Consider the following 12,912-nt stretch of genomic DNA (forward strand, 5'->3'; position numbering starts at 1 on the left):
GAAGAAGACTGAAGGCTGCTGGAAATTGTCTGACTTGACCACAGCTTTTTGTCTCTGCCCCCTGTTGCTGCTACCTGATCTCCTCTGCTTTCCAGACTGCTTTTCCAACCGCATTTCCGTTGTTCATATAGAGCATTTCAGTAGTGTGTGAGAGCATTTCAGTAGTGTGTATGAGAGTGTTTCAGTAGTGTGTGCGAGAGCATTTCAGTAGTGTGTATGAGAGCATTTCAGTAGTGTGTACGAGAGTGTTTCAGTAGTGTGTGCGAGAGCGTTTCAGTAGTGTGTGTGAGAGCGTTTCACTCACTTGTATGTATGAGAGCGTTTCAGTAGCGTATATAAGAGCATTTCACTTGTATGTGTGAGAGTGTTTTAGTAGTGTGTGTGAGTGAATAATTTTTCAGTTCATGTGAGAGTGTTTCAGTAGTGTATGTAAGAGCATTTCACGTGTGTGTGAGAGGTAATTCTGAATAATGTCCCTGCTGGCCCCTCATATACAGCCCTACTGCATTCAAGTTCATGTTTGACATTCACACAAAAACATGTTACAGAAATAAAATAAATGTTGAAACCAAATTGACAATAAACAATATAAAACATTCTGTCTAAAGAAAAATAACTTAACACAAATTTCAAATTATGCCTTTCATTGCTAAATAAATAAGAATAGACTTAACTAAAATATAATGTACTATATATGTATAAAATATAACAGTAAAAACATTTTATTACCCAAAAACACATTTACTTTACTCACATTACTACATTCAATCCTATTTTACACATACATTACATTTACACTCATCCTACACTGATATAACGTACACAGAACCTTTCTGCAACATAAGCATACCACTCTCCTAGACTTGCACTTAACCTCTTAACCTCAAAATGGCATGACTACGCCCTGTTAGCGAGTGACCGGAAGTGAAACTGGTTTGAATATGTCTCTATTTACCATTAACTCATTGCTGACTGGCTTATACTCTAAAACAATCTCTTAAACACATTTTTGTATGTTACCACATGCAAATGTCTGTAACTTGCACTGACAAAACAGTAGAAAAACAAAATTCACAGAGGTAAATATTCTCAATGGCTGCGCTCACTAAGACACACCGCAACAAAAATACGTTCCCAATACATCTCAGAACCATGTCACAACTTCACAGAACGATTTGCAATGCATTTACATTAGGTATTAAACAAAGCTAATCATAGAAAAGCAAATTTTAACATACCTGTGGATTAATAGGGGAGAGGGTATATATCTATATTTATATCTATATCTATATATATATGCATATATATATAAATATGTGCGTGTGTGTGTGTATAATATGAAGTTGTGAGTGAAAATATTATTATATATTATAAATATTATCTATTTGTATGTACAGTACAGGCCAAAAGTTTGGACACACCTTCTCATTCAATGCGTTTTCTTTATTTTCATGACTATTTACATTGTAGATTCTCACTGAAGGCATCAAAACTATGAATGAACACGTGGAGTTATGTACTTAACAAAAAAAGGTGAAATAACTGAAAACATGTTTTATATTCTAGTTTCTTCAAAATAGCCACCCTTTGCTCTGATTACTGCTTTGCACACTCTTGGCATTCTCTCCATGAGCTTCAAGAGGTAGTCACCTGAAATGGTTTTCCAACAGTCTTGAAGGAGTTCCCAGAGGTGTTTAGCACTTGTTGGCCCCTTTGCCTTCACTCTGCGGTCCAGCTCACCCCAAACCATCTCGATTGGGTTCAGGTCCGGTGACTGTGGAGGCCAGGTCATCTGCCGCAGCACTCCATCACTCTCTTTCTTGGTCAAATAGCCCTTACACAGCCTGGAGGTGTGTTTGGGGTCATTGTCCTGTTGAAAAATAAATGATCGTCCAACTAAACGCAAACCGGATGGGATGGCATGTCGCTGCAGGATGCTGTGGTGGCCATGCTGGTTCAGTGTGCCTTCAATTTTGAATAAATCCCCAACAGTGTCACCAGCAAAACACCTCACCACCATCACACCTCCTCCTCCATGCTTCACAGTGGGAACCAGGCATGTGGAATCCATCCGTTCACCTTTTCTGCGTCTCCCAAAGACACAGCGGTTGGAACCAAAGATCTCAAATTTGGACTCATCAGACCAAAGCACAGATTTCCACTGATCTAATGTCCATTCCTTGTGTTTCTTGGCCCAAACAAATCCCTTCTGCTTGTTGCCTCTCCTTAGCAGTGGTTTCCTAGCAGCTCTTTGACCATGAAGGCCTGATTGGCGCAGTCTCCTCTTAACAGTTGTTCTAGAGATGGGTCTGCTGCTAGAACTCTGTGTGGCATTCATCTGGTCTCTGATCTGAGCTGCTGTTAACTTGCGATTTCTGAGGCTGGTGACTGGGATGAACTTATCCTCAGAAGCAGAGGTGACTCTTGGTCTTCCTTTCCTGGGTCGGTCCTCATGTGTGCCAGTTTCGTTGTAGCGCTTGATGGTTTTTGCGACTCCACTTGGGGACACATTTAAAGTTTTTGCAATTTTCCGGACTGACTGACCTTCATTTCTTAAAGTAATGATGGCCACTCATTTTTCTTTAGTTAGCTGATTAGTTCTTGCCATAATATGAATTTTAACAGTTGTCCAATAGGGCTGTCGGCTGTGTATTAACCTGACTTCTGCACAACACAACTGATGGTCCCAACCCCATTGATAAAGCAAGAAATTCCACTAATTAACCCTGATAAGGCACACCTGTGAAGTGGAAACCATTTCAGGTGACTACCTCTTGAAGCTCATGGAGAGAATGCCAAGAGTGTGCAAAGCAGTAATCAGAGCAAAGGGTGGCTATTTTGAAGAAACTAGAATATAAAACATGTTTTCAGTTATTTCACCTTTTTTTGTTAAGTACATAACTCCACATGTGTTCATTCATAGTTTTGATGCCTTCAGTGAGAATCTACACTGTAAATAGTCATGAAAATAAAGAAAACGCATTGAATGAGAAGGTGTGTCCAAACTTTTGGCCTGTACTGTACATATATATTGTTGACCTGTTATAAATACATCACCGGGACAGACAGCCACTTTTTACTTTTGCTTTTCACATATAATGAAAAAAAGAAACCAAGAAGTTATCCTTTTTCATCTTCATAGTGCTGTGAACAATACACATCTTGCTGCTAAAGTTACTGATTTAGAGTTTACTGTGAGCATACTTTGCAGTCACGCTGCCTTAATATCATTTAAAATAATGACTGTTTCTTAATTCCTTTACCATCTGCAGCCAAAATGAAATGATGATCCTTTTAATTGTGTAGTAAAAATCAGTCAAAAGTTCCTAGTCCTCTTGCATTAAACTTAGAGATGCTGTGTTTCTGAATACAAACAAATAACGCATAATGAAATTATGGATCCTACATTTATTTACAGACATTCACACAGAATGCATACAGTTTGAGGGGCTAATCTGCACACTGAGTTGTATGTTCACATACTGCATATCTAGGACAGTGACAACTTTGATGTAAATCTATGCTATAAAGTGGAAAAGAGATGCTAATCTTAAGTGTAAAAGTATGTCATTAGATCCATGTCAGCAAGTCAATAATGAGTCAGATGAGTTTAAAATGAGTAAAATCACCTTGAAATATTTTCCCAGATATTATCATTTTGAAAGAAAGGTGTAAAAGAAACCATAGACAAATGGATTGAGCATTGAATTTGACCATCCAAGCCATTTAAATGATGCAATCACAGAGGCTGGTATTGCATTATCAGTCAGAGGATTAAAGGTGAAACAAAGAAAGAAAGGAGTCCAACATATGAGAAAAACTCCTATAACAATAGCCAGAGTTTTGGTGGCCTTTCTCTCCATCTTACTGATGGTTGCTCCAGACTTTGTGTTCTGACAGATTGTGTTCTGGATGCTGCGTACCTGTCTCTGTGACACCATAAAAATCTTTAGGTAGATGGTGAACATTACAATACCTGGGAGGTAAAACGTTAAAAGAATTGCCATTACTGAACTTGCTAAATTTGTATGTTGAAATAAAACACACCTGTTAGATTGTTCTACCTTTAGTCCCCGAATTGTGACACCAATTCCATTTAGTGCAGAAACAGTCCAGCTCACTAGGATCATGATCACAATTACATGGACATTTATTTTAGTTCTGTACCTCAGAGGCTGACACACTGCATAATATCTATCAACAGAAATAAAGCACAGATTCAAAACAGAAGATGAACACAGAAATATATCAAAGCAGCGTCGGACTTTACAGAGCAAACCTTCAAGATGCCAACATGAGCTTACAGCCAGTAGTGTGCTAAAAGGCAAAACTACAACACCAACAAGCAGGTCAGCCACAGCCAGAGAGAGGATGAGGTAGTTTGTAGGAGTGTGGAGCTGTTTGAAGTATATGATAGAGATTATTACCAGAAGGTTTCCACACATTATAAGAACTGATAAACAGCCAACAAAGACACATAATACATATGAAGTTATGACTGCTGTCATGCCAGATACATTTGTAGATTCATTACAGAGATCATTAGACATGTTGAGAAAAAATGTGGTTTCCATGCATAAATGATCTTACTACTGAGGTAACATTTGCCTTACAGTTAGAAAATAAAACGCATCAGTATAAGTTTTCTGCATACAGATTCAAAGGTTGATTTTAGTGCTCGTATGTTTCACACCATGCCTGTTAATCCTGTGCATCTGTTTGTGCATCTGCACTGATGGAGCTCCTTAGCCTCTTTCATGCTGAGCAGTATCTTCAGAGTAGATTTATTATTCTGGGCTCATTTACATATTTTATTCAGGGGAGTGGCATTTAATGTCAGTCAAAATTATGACTTATCATAGAACTGCTTGTGAACTGTATTTGCATCATCCTTTAACTGTCATACCCATACACCATTAAATGTTATTACTCTTAAATTCATTGCAACAACTTCATCTGAATGTTTTAAAGCAAATAAACCTATGATCACATAACTGTCCACTTTGTCTATGGGCCATGAAGCAGCATGACTACTTTGCCTTCACACAAACTTCACTTGTTCACATACTGTCTGCTTCTCTTAAGGTCAGAAAATAATTCAAATTCAGGGTTTTGCACTTCATACACATTTTAACAGAAAAATCTTTTTTTTTTTGCTGACCTTCACTGGTTTGATTTCCAACCTCTCTGCAGTGATGTAAAAAAAAAGAGTACTCAAAGCTGTGACATAACACTGTGACATCATAATTTGGTGCAGTTAAAGGTGTTTTCAGCATTAATGTTCAGCAGTATCACCACATATTAAACCAGGGTTGCCAACTTTGGGTACTTGGCTGTAGTGCAATTTTGATGCCACAGAGAAAATCACCTGCAAGCCCGGACCTCTGTAGGGGAGTCCAGTTGACTGCTCCCCTGAGGTTTATTTTTTTATTTTTTGATAAACCAGCTCTATCTTAATAGGTTATCTGTACAGTCAAGCACACTTTTTTTAAATTCAAAGTACGTGTTCTTATCATTGAAAAATGGAAATGAGTGCCCTTAGAAACTGTCTTTTTTACTTTCCATAATAATTATGAATTGTAAAATAAATTGCTAGTGATTAGCATTAGTATTAAGTGGGAACAGAATAATTTACAACTGCTATCAATGAACATTTTTTACTAGAGTTGGAACAGCAATTAAATATATACATGTTGACTGTGGTTGAATGTATAATGCTACATTTAATCATTAGTACAGTGGATTCGCAGATAAATTGTGCACTTTTTGAAATAAGCATGAAATTTCTACCATAGTTTGTACATACCCTAAAGTTCATTTTCAGATGTGGAGGGAAGTCAGATTTGACCTCTGAGGCCCGGGAGAGGTCAAATTCAAGATGGCTGCCAATAATAATCAAATATGCTTAAGTGATACTTTTGAGATCACCAGAATTCAAGAAAATGCATTTAGGTCAAAGTCATGGTCAAATTATGCAGACGGAGTGAGATAAAGGGTGCAAAAAGATGGTTTCTTTCCAACATAATAACAGTAATGATAATGATCATTAAAAATGTATTTACTTACAATATTTCAGTAGGCCTACTATGCTTCTATTAAAACTTGCTTTGAAATCAGTCATAACACGTCTACATTTACATGCCAGCTATTAGCTCTCAAGCCTGTGTGATACCGGTGGCACAGTATTGAACTAGGCTACTTTGCTGTAACCATTAATTCAGCTATAGTCCTACTTCACACAAATTACCAAGCTGAAATCTCTAGAACATGCGCTGTTCAATCATTCAACTGACTTCAGCTCATGTATGTTCCAGACTGTCTTCTAGTTTAGCTAGCAGAATTATTTCGATCAATGCCTGCCTTTTTTTTTTCCACAGAAGCTAGCTAGCTAACTAACTAGGCAGACTCATTCCCGGCTACAATCAAATTCAATGTATTTGCATGTTAAGGCTTTACTCAAGTATACTTATATTGGCAGCGTTTCCCAGATGGCTCTTAGCGTAAGAAGATCTTTCACTAAGAAGGAGTTGTAAGATTGAGCTGACCCACTCTTAACAGTCTTCTTAGCAACCAAACGCTCACAGATCCAGCCGCGTCAGGCAAATTAATATTACACTAAGCAAGGAGATATTGAAACAGTGCGCGCCGTATATATTTTGATTTATTTTACACTTCAGATTTATATTGTTTAGCATTAATTGGTGACAGAAAAGAACGAATTTCATTCTGCAGGGAAACGCCTGTCCTTACTGTGCATATGACAATAAACACTTTGAATCTTGAATCTATATGTTTTATGAAGACCCTGTGTGCGCTCAAAGCTGTGGCACAAGTTACGCACCGAAATCTGGTGGAAGAAAAATAATAATAATAAGGTAAAATAAGTATTAGGAATAACAATTGTGTTCCTGTATGTGCTGTGCATATCAGGCACACAAATAAATTGAATCATCATGACTGTCATTTATCATAATTTGTCCGCACATATCCCACATCTGCATGCACATATCAGAGAGTTTGCCGCATCCAAAACCTGCGACCTATCACAGATATCAGGCAACTGACAGGTGTAATTGAGCTCAGCTGGAACCTGATCAAGGGATGCTCCACCCACTACTCTATAATAAAGGCGTTGCCATATCACACGTGTGTGAGATACCATGGCTGCTTTACAGCATATTCTCGCTGCTAACCAACAGCGTTGCCGTGTGCGAAGCCAAACCATATATGTAAATGCATTTGTGCATCAGCACTTCAGCCCACTCGACGTGCTGTCAGACCGGGCTATCCAAATGAAGTATCGAGATACAACGCCTCATCAACTAGTGTCTCCACACATCAGGAGGGTAACCCAGTGCAATTTCGCCCTCATCCCAGAGGTGCAATGCCTGGCTGCGCTGGGTTTTTACGCAGTGGGGAACTTCCTGGACATGGTGGGAGACGGCACTGGCCTTAGCAAGGCGTTAGCAAGGTTTTTTTGTTTCAATATAATACATTTCCTCATGATTCTCTTACCAAGACTACTTCTTATTTAGTTGTAGTCTTGTTTTCATCATGAAAATAGGTCATTGACAAATATTTATCGTCTTAGTTTTTCATTAGAATTATTAGAACACAGATACACACAAGCAGCAGGGAATTAGTGCGTTAGGTAGCAGCATTGTGTGTGACTTATGCGCTGATTAAGTGTTGGGTGATCCATTTGCCTAACATCGATTGTTTCAGCACCGCGGACAGCTCCTGTTAAGAGGGAGAAGGAGTTATGTACTTAACAAAAAAAGGTGAAATAACTGAAAACATGTTTTATATTCTAGTTTCTTCAAAATAGCCACCCTTTGCTCTGATTACTGCTTTGCACACTCTTGGCATTCTCTTGATGAGCTTCAAGAGGTAGTCACCTGAAATGGTTTTCCAACAGTCTTGAAGGAGTTCCCAGAGGTGTTTAGCACTTGTTGGCCCCTTTGCCTTCACTCTGCGGTCCAGCTCACCCCAAACCATCTCGATTGGGTTCAGGTCCGGTGACTGTGGAGGCCAGGTCATCTGCCGCAGCACTCCATCACTCTCCTTCTTGGTCAAATAGCCCTTACACAGCCTGGAGGTGTGTTTGGGGTCATTGTCCTGTTGAAAAATAAATGATCGTCCAACTAAACGCAAACCGGATGGGATGGCATGTTGCTGCAGGATGCTGTGGTAGCCATGCTGGTTCAGTGTGCCTTCAATTTTGAATAAATCCCCAACACTGTCACCAGCAAAACACCCCCACACCATCACACCTCCTCCTCCATGCTTCACAGTGGGAACCAGGCATGTGGAATCCATCCGTTCACCTTTTCTGCGTCTCACAAAGACACGGCGGTTGGAACCAAAGATCTCAAATTTGGACTCATCAGACCAAAGCACAGATTTCCACTGGTCTAATGTCCATTCCTTGTGTTTCTTGGCCCAAACAAATCTCTTCTGCTTGTTGCCTCTCCTTAGCAGTGGTTTCCTAGCAGTTATTTGACCATGAAGGCCTGATTGGCGCAGTCTCCTCTTAACAGTTGTTCTAGAGATGGGTCTGCTGCTAGAACTCTGTGTGGCATTCATCTGGTCTCTGATCTGAGCTGCTGTTAACTTGCGATTTCTGAGGCTGGTGACTCGGATGAACTTATCCTCAGAAGCAGAGGTGACTCTTGGTCTTCCTTTCCTGGGTCGGTCCTCATGTGTGCCAGTTTCGTTGTAGCGCTTGATGGTTTTTGCGACTCCACTTGGGGACACATTTAAAGTTTTTGCAATTTTCCGGACTGACTGACCTTCATTTCTTAAAGTAATGATGGCCACTCGTTTTTCTTTAGTTAGCTGATTAGTTCTTGCCATAATATGAATTTTAACAGTTGTCCAATAGGGCTGTCGGCTGTGTATTAACCTGACTTCTGCACAACACAACTGATGGTCCCAACCCCATTGATAAAGCAAGAAATTCCACTAATTAACCCTGATAAGACACACCTGTGAAGTGGAAACCATTTCAGGTGACTACCTCTTGAAGCTCATGGAGAGAATGCCAAGAGTGTGCAAAGCAGTAATCAGAGCAAAGGGTGGCTATTTTGAAGAAACTAGAATATAAAACATGTTTTCAGTTATTTCACCTTTTTTTGTTAAGTACATAACTCCACATGTGTTCATTCATAGTTTTGATGCCTTCAGTGAGAATCTACAATGTAAATAGTCATGAAAATAAAGAAAACGCATTGAATGAGAAGGTGTGTCCAAACTTTTGGCCTGTACTGTATGTATAGAATTGTTTTTTTAAAATCGTGATAAATTTATGGATTTCAATAGTTAATTTGGATTAATCACATTTTTTTTCAATTCCATTGTTTCACATTTAAAAACACTTTTTAAGGCCAAATTAAAAAAGTAAAGCAATTCTTCCATATTGTCTTAATTGGGAATACAATAGAGTGTGCCAGGGCTGACGTCAAAATCCGGAAGTTTAGCATTGCGCTGGTTCCCGGAAGAGAAAGTGAATGTGATTTTTGCATTGCGTTTTGGATTATGTCAGAAAATAAGCTCTGTCTGTAAGTATCATAAACTTGTATCAAGTTACAGGTGATACTTACAGGTTTTGTTCAGCGAGATAATCTTCACATATGAACACCTTTCATACCGCATTTGAAGCTTAAATGCGATCGCCAGAAGTAAAAAGCTAACGTTAGGCTTTAACGGACTACATGACTACTCCACGGTCGCATGACTCTTGACGTCACCGCCACTAAGCTTTCAACTGATTTCGGCCGCTTTGTTTTAAAAACATTGTATAATTTGGAAATCGGACTGTTTAAGCTAAATAAGAAGCTGTAATGGCGGACTGCCAGCACTCTCGCCTGTTCGGGGGTGATGACGTTTAATGTCCCCGACAGGGTTTGTAGTCGTATTGAGCAACTTGTTAGCAACCGCCTTTTTAACGACACGTAAAAGCTTCAAATTTCACAAGTAGGGTATTTACTGATGTGTTTTATGTCGTAGAAGAAAACCTGAAACTCGCTTAAGCTTTTGTTAACCACAGACCTTATTTGAGGCAATTTACCAAAATCCCATTCAAAAAACGTATTGACTTTTAGACGAGAGAAGCGGAAGTGCTAAAAGCACTAACGGAGTTCCGAGTTTACTGGCACACTCTATTGTCACAGTTCCTCTGCTCACCTCATGCAGTACTTTTCCATTTACCTCACCTCTGCTCCACTCTGACTGCCAGCCACACCCATCTCATCAAGGCAACTCTGCTCATCTGCTCACTCAGCCTGCCACCTCATCAGCCCAACTCCACTCACCTGCTTTCTATCACTGACTGGATCAGTATAAAGACTCCTGAGACTGATTTCCTGTTGCCAACCTTGCCTGAATCCCGGAAATTGCCTTTGCCTTCTGTCCCTGACCACGCATTCTGCTTTTGCCCTCCTGATTTCTGTCTGCCTGTTCCTGTGGCTGCTTGGAGATTGCCTGCCTTGTCGCAACAGTGTGAGTTTCGTCCTTACAACCTGTGACTCCCTGTTAAGCAGAGACTCTTGCTGTGTTGCCACACTGGTCTCGGTGTGTGTGCTGTGTGGATATTCACCTGCTGGATTATTCCTCTGTATTTCCCTGTGTCTGCTGCAAGCTTCATTAAAAGTCATTACTGTCTGCCTGCCTCTCTGAGTGCTGCATTTGGGTACCAGCACACCCCGTTACAACAAAGACAGCATTTGCACTCTTAAGAAATTCCAGTTTTGTTGCTTTCTCTAATACATATAGATCTTGTATGTGTTCCAAGCAATGGTAAGGCATTTGAATGTTCACAACATGTCAACCTTAGGACGTTACTAAGTCACAAGTCTTCCACAATATTGACTTGTTCACAGTCAGTTGCCACCCATTTAGCAAGTGCTGTAGTTGACTTCTTCAATTTAGTTTCATCCACAGGTCTGTGGCCATTCACACACTCCAAAATAGCACTTTTCCAGCTTTGGCAATGCAGTTGCCTGTTTACATCAGTCTGATTAGCACCACTTGTATGCTCAGCTCATAGGTGGTAGCAATTCCAAGATGGTTTAGGGACCCCAACATGCAGAAATATTCACTGGTCTCATTAGCATATTTTGTTTAACGAAGTAGAATTGATGTTACATCATGTTCAATCAAATGATCGAAAAGGAGCAGGAAGAAGAAGAACAAATCTTATTTTACCTGCCCCTTACATAAACATTGAAATAATTATACAGTAGATGGTCTGTCCATTACAGTTACTTGGCAACCATTACTTTTTTTTTTCAATTTTATCTACAATTTTTAACATGAAACTGAACAGAAACAAAACTACTTCCCCTTAGCAATCTTTATATAAAAGCAATGATCTTTCTTTGTACCTCTTCTTGAACTGAAATATATTTGTACAAGCTTTCAAATCATTGTCCAGAGAGTTCCGTAGTTTGACTCCAATAACTGATGGATATTTGTTTCCGAGTGGTCCGTGCAAACTGATGCTTAAAATTAAATTTTCTTCTGTGATCCTTGTCATCTGAAATAAAAACAAACCACTTTTGTACATTTCCTGGTAGTGCTTTGCTTTTTGCCCTGTACATAACCAGCAGTGTCTGCAGCTCAACCAACCCCCAAATCTTCAATAGTCCAGACTTGATAAATAAACTGTTAGTGTGTTCTCTAAAATGTGCCTTATGAGTAATTCTTAAGGCTCTTTTCTGTAGTATAAATAATGGCTTAATGTTGCTCATGTACGTGTTGCCCCACACAGTAACTAAAATATGGCAATATAAGAAGAATATAGAGCTTGCATTGCCCGATAATCTGATACTTTACTTTGTTCAAAACAAATACTCTTAGACACCTTCGATTTTATGTATACTATATGATATTTCAGTCAGTTTGTCATCCATAATTACACCCAAGAATCTAAATTCAGATACTTTCAATTTTTATTCCCTCTAAAGACAATGAAGTGCTTTCATCTTTTCTTTGATTAGCAAAAATCATAAACTTAATTTTTTTCAAATTTAAAGATAACTTAATTTCATCACACCAACTTAAGTTTGACCATTTCATTTTCAATGCTTTCCGCTAAAGATTTTAAATTAGGTCCTGAACTAAAAAAATTGGGTGTCGTTCACAAATAAGACAAAACGCAGTATCTTTGACACTTAACATATGTCATTGATATACAAAATAAAAGTTTAGGCCCCAGAACAGATCCTTGTGGGACTCCACATTCAATCTTAATGCATTTGGATTTATGACCAGCAAACTGTACATATTGCTGTCTGTTGTCTAAGTAGCTGCTCAACCAGTTTAAAGGTATCCCTCTCACACTATATGCATGTAACTTGGAAATTAAAATAGTATAGTCAATTGTGTCAAAAGCTTTTTTTGAATCAATAAATATATTTCTTGCTTTCTATTGCAGTAGTTATTTCTTCCATTATGTTCCTTAAAGCTAATGCTGTCAAAGTATCTTTATTGTCCCTTTCGGGGAAATTGGTTTGCAGCCAGGAAAATACACAAAACATACAACATATAAAACATTGATGGACAAAAACACATAACATGACATAATGGGCAGATTCTAGGAGGCTTTAAAACTAAAAATAAATGAAGATTAATAGAAAAACAATTATCATCAAAGTGCAAAATACCAATGCAAAGTGCAGATTCCAGCAGCCTGAACAATCTGTGCAAATAGACATAAGCACATAAACAATTTACAGACTATCTGCTATTCAACAATTGAATGGCTGAAGGGACAAAAGAAACCTTAAATCTCTTTGTCCTAAGAGCAGGCACCTTCCACCGACGGCCTGAAGGCAACAATACAATTCAGAGAGAAGGGGGTGATTTACACACAAAATAAAAGAAGCCTTCCTGACCACTTGCCTACTATAC

The 12,912-nt window shown here is 38.9% G+C and overlaps 1 pseudogene; it reads right to left on the bottom strand.

Moving 5' to 3' along the window:
* Positions 1-3,600: 3,600 nt before the first annotated feature.
* LOC144466480 (trace amine-associated receptor 1-like) lies at positions 3,601-4,445 on the bottom strand (annotated as a pseudogene).
* Positions 4,446-12,912: the final 8,467 nt, after the last annotated feature.

The sequence above is a fragment of the Epinephelus lanceolatus genome, chromosome 13 (assembly GCF_041903045.1).
Source record: "Epinephelus lanceolatus isolate andai-2023 chromosome 13, ASM4190304v1, whole genome shotgun sequence".
Lineage (NCBI taxonomy): Eukaryota > Metazoa > Chordata > Actinopteri > Perciformes > Serranidae > Epinephelus > Epinephelus lanceolatus.